The sequence below is a fragment of the Megascapheus bottae genome, chromosome 22 (assembly GCF_031878675.1).
Source record: "Megascapheus bottae isolate mThoBot1 chromosome 22, mThoBot2.hap1, whole genome shotgun sequence".
Classification (NCBI taxonomy): Eukaryota; Metazoa; Chordata; class Mammalia; order Rodentia; family Geomyidae; genus Megascapheus; species Megascapheus bottae.
This window is the reverse complement of record NC_143530.1, coordinates 15,096,276-15,105,966: the sequence shown is the minus strand read 5'-3', so window position 1 is coordinate 15,105,966 and position 9,691 is coordinate 15,096,276. Positions and strand designations below refer to the sequence as shown.

General features: G+C 45.6%; 1 long non-coding RNA gene across 1 annotated transcript in view; it reads left to right on the top strand.

Annotated features, from left to right (window-relative positions):
- Positions 1-267: 267 nt before the first annotated feature.
- Positions 268-9,691, top strand: part of LOC150047987 (uncharacterized) — a 34,208-nt gene continuing 24,784 nt past the window's right edge. Inside the window, exon 1 of the long non-coding RNA XR_016539320.1 lies at positions 268-391. This is a non-coding gene — a long non-coding RNA (uncharacterized LOC150047987). The remainder of the gene's footprint in view (positions 392-9,691) is intronic.

The following is a 9,691-nucleotide window of genomic DNA, read 5'->3' as shown; positions in this document are numbered from 1 at the left end:
TCGGCGCGCCGAGTACGCAGACTCCCCGGGCCTGGTGTGGGGACCGCAGCTTCCGCCCAGCTCAAGCCCGAGCGCGCGACCCCGCCCCAGCTCCGCCTGCTTCCGCTCTCTCCCACCCTCCCAGCTATCCCGCCAACTGACCCACGTCGGGCCGGGGTCCCCACTCGGTGCGGACTCGGCACCCCGAGAAGCCGGACTCTGGGAGCGCACCGCCACGCGCGCCCCCCCCCGTCGCTCTGCCCCGCTGCGCTCCAGACGCCCCCTTACTTCCAGACTTACTTTACTCTAGCGAAGCGTGAGGACCAAGTGACACCCGCTTCCAAGGCACAGCCACCGCGGCCTGTGGGGCGCGGCCGAGGAGCGCCAAAGACAACGAGAACTTTGCAGAGGGGTAAGAGGCCAAACGGATATTTAAAGCAGAGGCGGCCAGAAAGCACCTGCGTCAAGTCTTGTATACTTTTCGCCAAGTTCTAGAATCCAATTCAACCCTCGCAATGCTGCTTCCCCTGATTAGCTCAACTGAAATCACAACCCTTAAGTTTTCGTTGCACTTAATTAGCACTTAATATAGTTGACTATACAAGTGACTACACATTTTTTTGTAAGCTGGATGCCAGTGGCTCACACCTGTAACCCTAGTTACTCAGGTGCCTGAGATCTGGGGATGGAGGTTCAAAGCCAGCCTGGTCAGGAAAGTCAATGAGACTATTATCTCCTATTAACCATCCAAAAAGCTAGAAGTGCAGCTGTAACACAAATGGTAGAGCACCAACCTTGAGCAAACTTTTGCTCAGGGACAATGCCCAGGCCATTATCTCAAGGTTCAGGACTGGCATCAAAAAATATTTTTAAAAAAGTAAACACAGACTTGCTGTTCTGATCATTTTCAAGAAAGGAAACATGCCTCAAGATGTTGAGCCTTGCCAAACACCAGATCTCACAGCACCAGAACTTAAAATCAAAGTCTCTACAGTAAAAGCAAATGAACTTGGTGGGAAAGGAGATGAGAGGCACAAACACTGGATAGAAAAGTGTTGTAATTTCCACTATTTTCATACTGCCATGAAACATGGCTAGAGATGAGGGTATATGTTCCATTATATATGAGGAAACTAAACCAGACTTTCAGTAAAGATGGGGTCTGACTTTGTTTTTTTTTTTTTTAGTCAGTTGAACTTAAGGCCTGGGGCACTGGTCCCTGAGCTTTTGTTTTCAAAATTAGCACTCTTAACACTTTGAGCTACAGCCCCCTTCTGGTTTTCTGGTGGTTAGTTGGTCTCAGACTTTCCTCCCTAAGCTGGGATTTCAGCCTCTTGAGTAGCTAGAATTATAGGAGTGAGCCACCAGTGCCCAGCTGACTTGCCAGCTCTTGCCTCACCCATATCTTAACTTGGTTCCAAATCATTTGATTTACAAAACAAGACATCCAGGCTGCACACCCTACTTTACTGATAGCACTGCTATCCTAGCCTGGTAGTCGTGGGTTTTTTTTTGGGGGGGGCATTAATTTATATTCCTACCTACAGAGTATAAGGGTCCTGAGCAGCAGGGTTCCCTCTCTCCTATCCTCATCATTTGTTATTTTGTTTTTCTTAATGATAACCTCTTCACTGGGGCGAGATAAAATCTCAGTGATAAGCTGAGCACTAGTGGCTCACACTTGTGAATCCTAGCTACTCAGGAGACTAAGATGTGAGGATCAAGCTCAAAGCCAGGCCTAGGAAAAAAATTTGTGAGACTCATTATCTCTTTTTTTTTTTTTTTTTTTTTTTGCCAGTCCTGGGCTTGGGCTCAGGGCCTGAGCACTGTCCTTGGACTTTCTCAAGGCTTAGCACTCTACCACTTGAGCCTCAGTACCACTTCCAGGTTTTTTCTATGTATGTGGTACCGAGGAATCAAATCCAGGTCTTCGTGCATGGTAGGCAAGCACTCTACCACTAGGCCAAACTCCCGGCCCAAGACTCATTATCTCTATTTAACCACCCAAAACCCAGAAGTGGAGCTGTGTCTGAAGTGGTAGAGTTCTAGCCTTGAGCAGAAAGAAAACTGAAGGACAGTACCCAGGCCCTTAGTTCAAGCCCCAGGACAGAGAGAGACAGGAATACTGACGATAACAGAAGCCCATGGGATAATACTAGAGGCAGACACAATATACTTCTGCATCCGTGTTGGGCACAGACCCAACTTGTCAATTCCTGTACACAAGCCTGGAGCCAACCAACCAACAATATGTGGAGACTAGGCTAGAGGATTTGGTGAAATGTGTTGACTGTCCTCCATGCTGCTTCAGACAACAGTCAGTGCTCACCTTCGTGTAAAACACAGCTTCTCCCTGTGCTCACACTTGTTCCCAACGGGTGTGAGTCAGGCTGACAGTATCATAGGTCTTCACTGTGGGGAGATGGTTCCGGGATAATAACAAGGAGCAGGTTTCCTGGGTCACTCATCTTGATAATTTGTACTACACACATCTCTTTTGGGGAATTGCCTCTTTTCAGTCTGCTTTTTCCTACTATTGGCTTTTTAATTTTTCCTGCCGATACTGATACAGGTGTGTGTGTGTGTGTGTGTGTGTGTGTGTGTGTGTGTGTCTGTGATGCTCAAGGTTACAGCTGATTTGTATAACAGTCCTCCTAGTTCTACAGTCCACAGCTAGGGTTTCAACCCTGCAGCAGGCAATATGTACTGGTGTTGTAGTTTCACTGCTGACTGCTGCCTCTCTTGTCTCCCAGATTCTTGTCCTAGAAACTTAAAGTGCAAAGAATTTTTTGTGTGTGGGGGTCATCAGGCTTGATCTGAAGGCCTGGGCATTGTCCCTGAGCTCTTCAGCTCTAGGCTACCACCCTACCCCTGAAGCCACAGCCCTACTTCCTGGTTTTTTTGTATGTGATGGGGGTCAGGGGGCTTGAACTTGGCCTGGGCTTTGTCTCTGAGCTCCTCAGCTCAAGGCTACCATCCTACCCTTGAGCCAAGCCCCACTTCTGGATTTTCTTGAGGCCAATTAGAGATAAGTCTCAGGTCCTTTTGTGCCCAGGCTGGCTTTGAATCTTGATCCTCAGATCTCAGTAGATAGGATTACTGGCGCGATCCACCACCCTAGCCCCATTTCCTGTTTTCTGGAGGTTAATTGAAGATGAGTCGCTCCTTCTTTAATAATGCTGAAGCTGGCTTTACACTACGATCCTCAAATCTCAGCCTCCTGAGTAGTTGAGATTACAGGTGTGAGCCACCTTGCTGGCCAAAGTACAAAGAATTTTACTCAGGACTATGTCATCCAAAAGATAGTGCAGGTTATCTTCCAGTAAGGAAGTCTAGAAAGTTTTACATTCTGATTGGTTATGTGCAAATAAAGCGAAGAACTGGTTCTATTCTGGTGCCTGTTGGTCCCAGGGCTTGAACTCAGAGTCTGGGTGCTGTCACTAAGCTTTTTTGTTCAAGACTAGCACTCTACCACTTCTGCCACAGCTCCACTTCTGGCTTTTTTGGTACAAAATGGGAGAAAAAATGCTCATGGACTTTGCTGGATGGCTTTGAACATCAGTCCTCAGATCTCTGCCTCTTGAGGAGCTAGAGATTATAGCAGTGGACCACCAGCACCAGGCAAAACTGTAGCTCACAATTAGGTCTAATTAGATCTGTCCCATGTCCACTAAGATTATAGAGAATCAGGAAAGATGTGGGATTCTTTTCCCTAGGATTGGGATTTTATAAACAGTCTTGCATTTTTTACAGTCTGGTCTCTTAAGCTTCCTGTGGGCTGCCACTCTACCACTTGAGCTTCACCTCTAACCCAACTTTTTACTGGTTAGTTGGAAATGACTCTTGAAGTTTTCTGCCCAGCCTGGCTTCAAACCAACCATCTTACCCGCTTGAATAGCTGTGGTTACAGAAGTGAGACACCAGTGACCAACTCTTTGTTTTGTTTTGTTTTGTTTTCTAAGATATTTTATTAGCATATCTTAGTTATAAAGAGTGGGTTTCCTTGTGACATTTCCATACATAGGTACAATGTACCCCTTTGACAGCCCCCATCTCTCTTCCTTATATCTACTTTTTTTTTTTTTTTTGCTAGTCCTCAGGCTTGAGCTTGAACTCAGAACCTGGCCATTGTCCCTGAGCTTCTTTTGCTACCATTTGAGCCATGGTGCCACTTCCAGCTTTTTCTGTTTATGTGTTACTGAGGAATCAAGCCAGGGCTTGATGAGTGGTAAGCATGAGTGCTAAGCACTCTACCACCAAGCCACATTCCCAGCCCCTCCCTCTTTCTTAAAGCAGTTTCAATAGGGCTGGGAGTTTGGCCTAGTGGTAGAATGCTTGCCTAGCATGCACGAAGACCAGGGTTCAATTCCTCAGTACCACATACATACAAAAAAGCCAGAAGTGGTGCTGAGGCTCAAGTGGTAGAGCTCTAGCCTTGAGAAAGTCCAAGGATAGTGCTCAGGCCCTGAGCCCAAGCCCAGGACTGGCAAACAAACAAACAACAAACAAAAAAACCAGTTTCAATAGATTTATTGTACCATTAAAACACTTGGGTATGTTCACCCTTGTTCATTCTCTCCATTTCCACCCTCTCCTTTACTCTGCTGATTACCTATCCCCCCCAACAAAGTCTGCTTCTTTCTCTCTTCTCTCTCTCTCTCTCTCTGTGCTGGTACTGTCCTTTAGCTTTTGTACAAGGCTAAGACTCTACCAATTGAGCCATAGCTCTGCTTCCAGCTTTTTGGTGGTTAAATGAAGATAACAGCCTCATAGCCTTTCCTGCCTGGACTGGCTTTAAACCACAGTTCTCAGATCTCAGCTTCCTAAGTAGGTAAGATTACAGGCCAAGTGTAAGCTACTAGTACCTGAATCTGTCTGTCTGTCTGTCTGTCTGTCTATCTATCTATCTATCTATCTATCTATCTATCTATCTATCTATCTGCATAACCATTCTATTGCTCTGTCTTCCCACCCCGCTATTATATCAGTAAGGTTCTTCATTTATTTTTTTTTTTGGATGTGGGACTTGAACTCTGGACTTGGGTGCTGTCCCTGAGCTCTTCATTCAAGTGCCACTTCCCGTTTTCTGGTGGTTTAGTGGAGATAGGAGTCTCTCAGACTTTAGTGCCTGAGCTGGCTTTGAACCACGATCCTCAGATCTCAGCCTTCTGAGTGGCTAGGATTACAGGTGTTAGCCACCGCACCGGACTACAATTTCTATTTCCTTAATGGTTGAGTGATATTCCATTTGTTGACTGTGTATCATATTTTCTTTATCCATTTATGTATTATTGGGCACCTCAGCTAACCTGGATATTGTGCGCCAGGCCTGTTGTGTTTTGTTTTTTGGTTTTTTTTTTTGTCTTTTGTAGATCATGTGTCTTCATCTCTGGGCCTGGGCGCTGTCCCTGAGTTCTTCAGCTCTAGGCTACTGCCATACCCCTTGAGCCACAGTCCCACTTCCCATTTTCTAGAGGTTAATTTGGAGATAACAGTCTCAGGTCCTTTTGTGTCCAGGCTGGCTTTGAACCTCAATCCTCAGATCTCACCCTCCTGAGTAGCTAGGATTACAGGTGTGAGCTGTTGGGTTTTGTTTGTTTGTTTTGTTTTTATTGGGACATGTAATTGACGAGGGACCATCTAGGATTGAAGAGTCTTACTGGAAGTAAAGCTGAGTGGATGGAGAGGTGCCTAAGTCCATCTCTAACTCCTCACTCCCACCTGTTTCCTCTTCTCCTCCACCTCAGCTCAAGATCTCCTTCAGTGAGACTGCTCTGGAGACCACGTACCAGTACACCTCGGAGAGTTTGGTACTGGAGGAGCTGGGTCCGGAGCCTGAGCCCCCCAGTTCCTCCAGCCCCCCAGAGGCCCAGCCTGACGACGAAGAGGATGAGGAGGAACTGCTGCTCCTGCAGAGGGAGCTCCAGGGCGGGCTGCGCACCAAGGCCCTAATTGTGGGTAAGTGGAGGAATGCTGACCCGAGGGCGCCGCCTGGTGTTACAGAATTAAGGGTGTGTGTTGGCATTGTAGTCCCAGGTTTACAAGCCACACCCACTTGCCATCCATGTGGGATCCTCTCCCTTCTCCCTTCCATTTGTCTCTAGGAGTCACATGGCGGCTTCCTCCAGTTTTGTTCAGTATTACTGTTGTCTGTTTTCTCCAAGAGAGAAGGCTGGGAATCCCAACTTTGTACCCCCATGAGTTATTTAATTCTGTTCTTCTTAATGGTTCACAACTGAAATGAACTACAGTTGTGTGGAAGAACTAAGGAGACGCCTCAGTGCCCCCCCCCCCCCATTGCTCCTGCTTGCCTGTTGTTTTTTAACTTTCCATAATAAAATTTGACATTGTTCCAACTCTCTTGCTGTTCCTCCTTGGGAAAAAAAAAAAAAAACTGCATGTGAGGGGAGATGGATGGTTAAGGGAAGGAAAATCTCATTAAGGGAAGGAAAAGGTTCACCTTTGATTTATAGAAAAGGTTCTGAGAACAAAAGCCATATAACGAATGATTGTTGTCCTTAATGTTCTATGTTATCTCTCATCTCTTTTGCTGTCCCTTGGGTATCTCATATTGTTACAGTTATCTGATATATTTGTTATGTGATATATTGGATTTATTTGTATTTGGTTATTTGAAATTGGATAGGGAAGGGGGGAAAACCAAGACGGGGAGGGGGGGTCAGGTAATGGGGACCAAGACATGTGAAAGGGTATCAATGTATGTGAATTAATGCACCCTCTATCTGGCAAATATCATGTAACCCTTTTATTAATTACAATAAAAATATTTTTAAAAAAAGAAAAAAAGAAAAGGTTCTGAGAAGCTAAGTGCTAGTGGCTTATGCTTGTAATCCTAGCTATTCAGGAGGCTAAGATCTGAGGATCACAGTTTGAAGGGAGCCCAAGCAGGAAAGGCCATGAGACTTATCTCCAATTAACCATCAGAAAATCAGAAGTGGAGCTGTGGCACAAAGTAGTGGAGTGCTAGTTTTGAGTGAAAAAGCTCAGGGACAGAACCAGGTCCTGAGGGCAAAGCTCACACTGACACCATTGGGTTCTGAGAAGCTGTGCATGGTTTCATGAAGGATGGCAAAGCCAGGAGGAAGGGCAGCTGAAGTAGTGACTAGACTGGAAATGCAGTGGGTAAGGAAGAGACTATTGCTTGAGTTACTGCAGAATCTCCATACCTGCCAACTCATAACTCATAGACAACATTATCTCTAGAATGAATGAATCGATGAAAAAAGCTAAACAGAAGCAGATATCAGCTGGTTCCTGGTGGCTCATGTCTATAATCCAGACTACTCAGGAGGTTGAGACCTGAGGGATCCCAGTTTGAAGCCAACCTGGGCAGAAAAGTCCCCGTGAGAGTCTCCAATAAAAAAAGCTGGAAGTGGTGCTATAGCTCAAGTGGTAGAGCACTAGCCTTGAGCACAAAGAGGACTGTGGGTAACACTTCTGTTAGGGTCCAGTCCCCCAGTATTAGGGTCCGTGACGAAGGGAACGAGTCTGACACAAAAGCAGAAGTGAAACAGACTTTTATTTTGCATCTAGCATGGAGAATCATATTGACCGATCAGGGCTGTCCCTAAGATGTGAGTGAGAGTGCCACCCTGCCTAATCTCACAGGCTACTTTTATAGGCCACCAGCCATGTGGCTGGGATTGGCCATACACAGGTGGCCATGGAATCTCAACATACTTGAGTGATGGTTGGGGCAACCACTGACACCTTTGCTGTGTGAACTGACCTATCATCAAGGTGGGCTTCCTGCACACTGCCCTGACGACAAAGGAAAGGGAGGGAGTTTCCTGGCAGGCCAAGGGGGTAGGGTGGGGAGGAATTTTGGTAACTCCACCTGGTTTAACTGCTCTTGTAATCTGAGAATTTACAGCCCCTGCCTTAAGTAATCGTTTGTCCTGAAGATGGGAAATGCCTATAGGGGATGGGTTTTGGGGGAAGTCAAGAAAGGGACCCCTTCAAAACATCTATTTTACTCCTTGGACTCTGCCTTGTTGAGACCGAGTGTCTTCATGTGGCCCAAACTGATCTCAAACAATCTTTCTGTCTCAGCCTTGCAAGTACCTGCAATGAAGAGCTGTAGCTAAAAATAAAGAGCTGAAGCTGAGAAGCTATAGCTAGTCTGAATCCATCTTGTTTAAACTACCTCCATCTTGCAGACAGCTGGGAGATGATTTCCCCTAAACCCTGCTGGGAAGGATTACAAAGTGCCATAAGCTGTTCTCTCAGAGACTTAGTGGAGACAGCGGAAATTCTTCTCCAAGTCAGTAGCCATGAGGTATTCACTCAAAGACTTAGTGGACACACCTGGAATTCGTCCCTGAGTCAGCAGCTGTGCTTCACAACAGTTTACAGTTAATAAAGCAGATAAGGGGTTAAGGAGTCCATCAGTGTAAGGGTTAATTAACTATAATATTATGAAAATGGAGATTCCCCAGACTTGTTTGTTCTGTACCATAAAAACTGTCCTGATTCTGTGCTCAGGGCCTCCAAACGTCACTGGCTTTCATGGGCGCGGAGGACCAAGCTCAAGCTTGCTAATAAATGGCTCTTTGTGGCTTGCATTGGTCTTGGTCTCTGGTGGTCTTTTGGGGGAATCTCGAACTTAGGGTACAACACAATCACAGGCACAACCAACATACCTAGCAGGGTTTTTATATTTGTCTTGATTTTAGCTCTTTTATTAGACAAAGTTGCGTAGTTATAAGCCCATCACTGCAGATTGCAGTGACAAAAATTAGAGCCCCCTTTTTTAATTAAAAAAGCAAAATCTACTAGAAAATTGATAATATATCTGTCAAAAACATCTCAAGCCAGGCACCTATGGCTCATGCCAATAATCTCATCTACTTAAGAGGCTGAGATCTGAGGATTGTGGTTTCAAAGGCAGGGCAGGCAGGAAAGCCTAGTGAGACTCATTAATCACCAAGAAGCCAGAAGTAGAAATGTGGCTCAAGTGGTAGAGTACTAGCCTTGAGCAAAAAAGCTCAGGGACAGCACCCAGGCTCTGAGTACAAGACCCAAGACTGGCAGATAAATAAACAGTATAAAGTAGGGTTACACAAACTGTCGCAGATCTGCAACCCACCGGCTGTGGACAAGGTGGTAACAGAGACCAAAACAATGCAACTGAGGATTGGTGACAAGGGGGGACCTGTAGCCTTCTGCCAGTTTCAGATGGTAAGTTTCCATTAACCTGGTTTTTATTGCCTTTAGTTCAGGGAAATATGTGAAGAAAGTCAGGTATAAGCTTCAACAAGTGACATTTTATATATAAATGATAGACTACTGCATCCTCTACCAAACTAAAGCTAAACAGTAAACAGCTTACAATATGCATAAACCATAGTCTACCCAGTTTAGGGTGGAATTAACCCACAATCAGAATAGAAATCTGAAATCTTGTTAAAAGAGGACTGCTTGATCTTTCTAGGAAACTCCAAATCCTTTCTGGTCTCACAGCTTGGCTTTGCATTGTTTTATTTTATTTTATTTTTTTTTACAGTCCTGGGGCTTGAACACAGGGCCTAGGCACTGTCCTTAAGCTTTCTCAAGGCTAGCACTCTACCCCTCAAGCCACAGCAGCTTCCAGCTTTTTCTGTTATGTTAATACCAAGTTATTGAACCTAGGATTTCATGCATGCTAAGCAAGCACTCTACCACTAGGCCAACCTCCCAGGTGCTTGGTTTC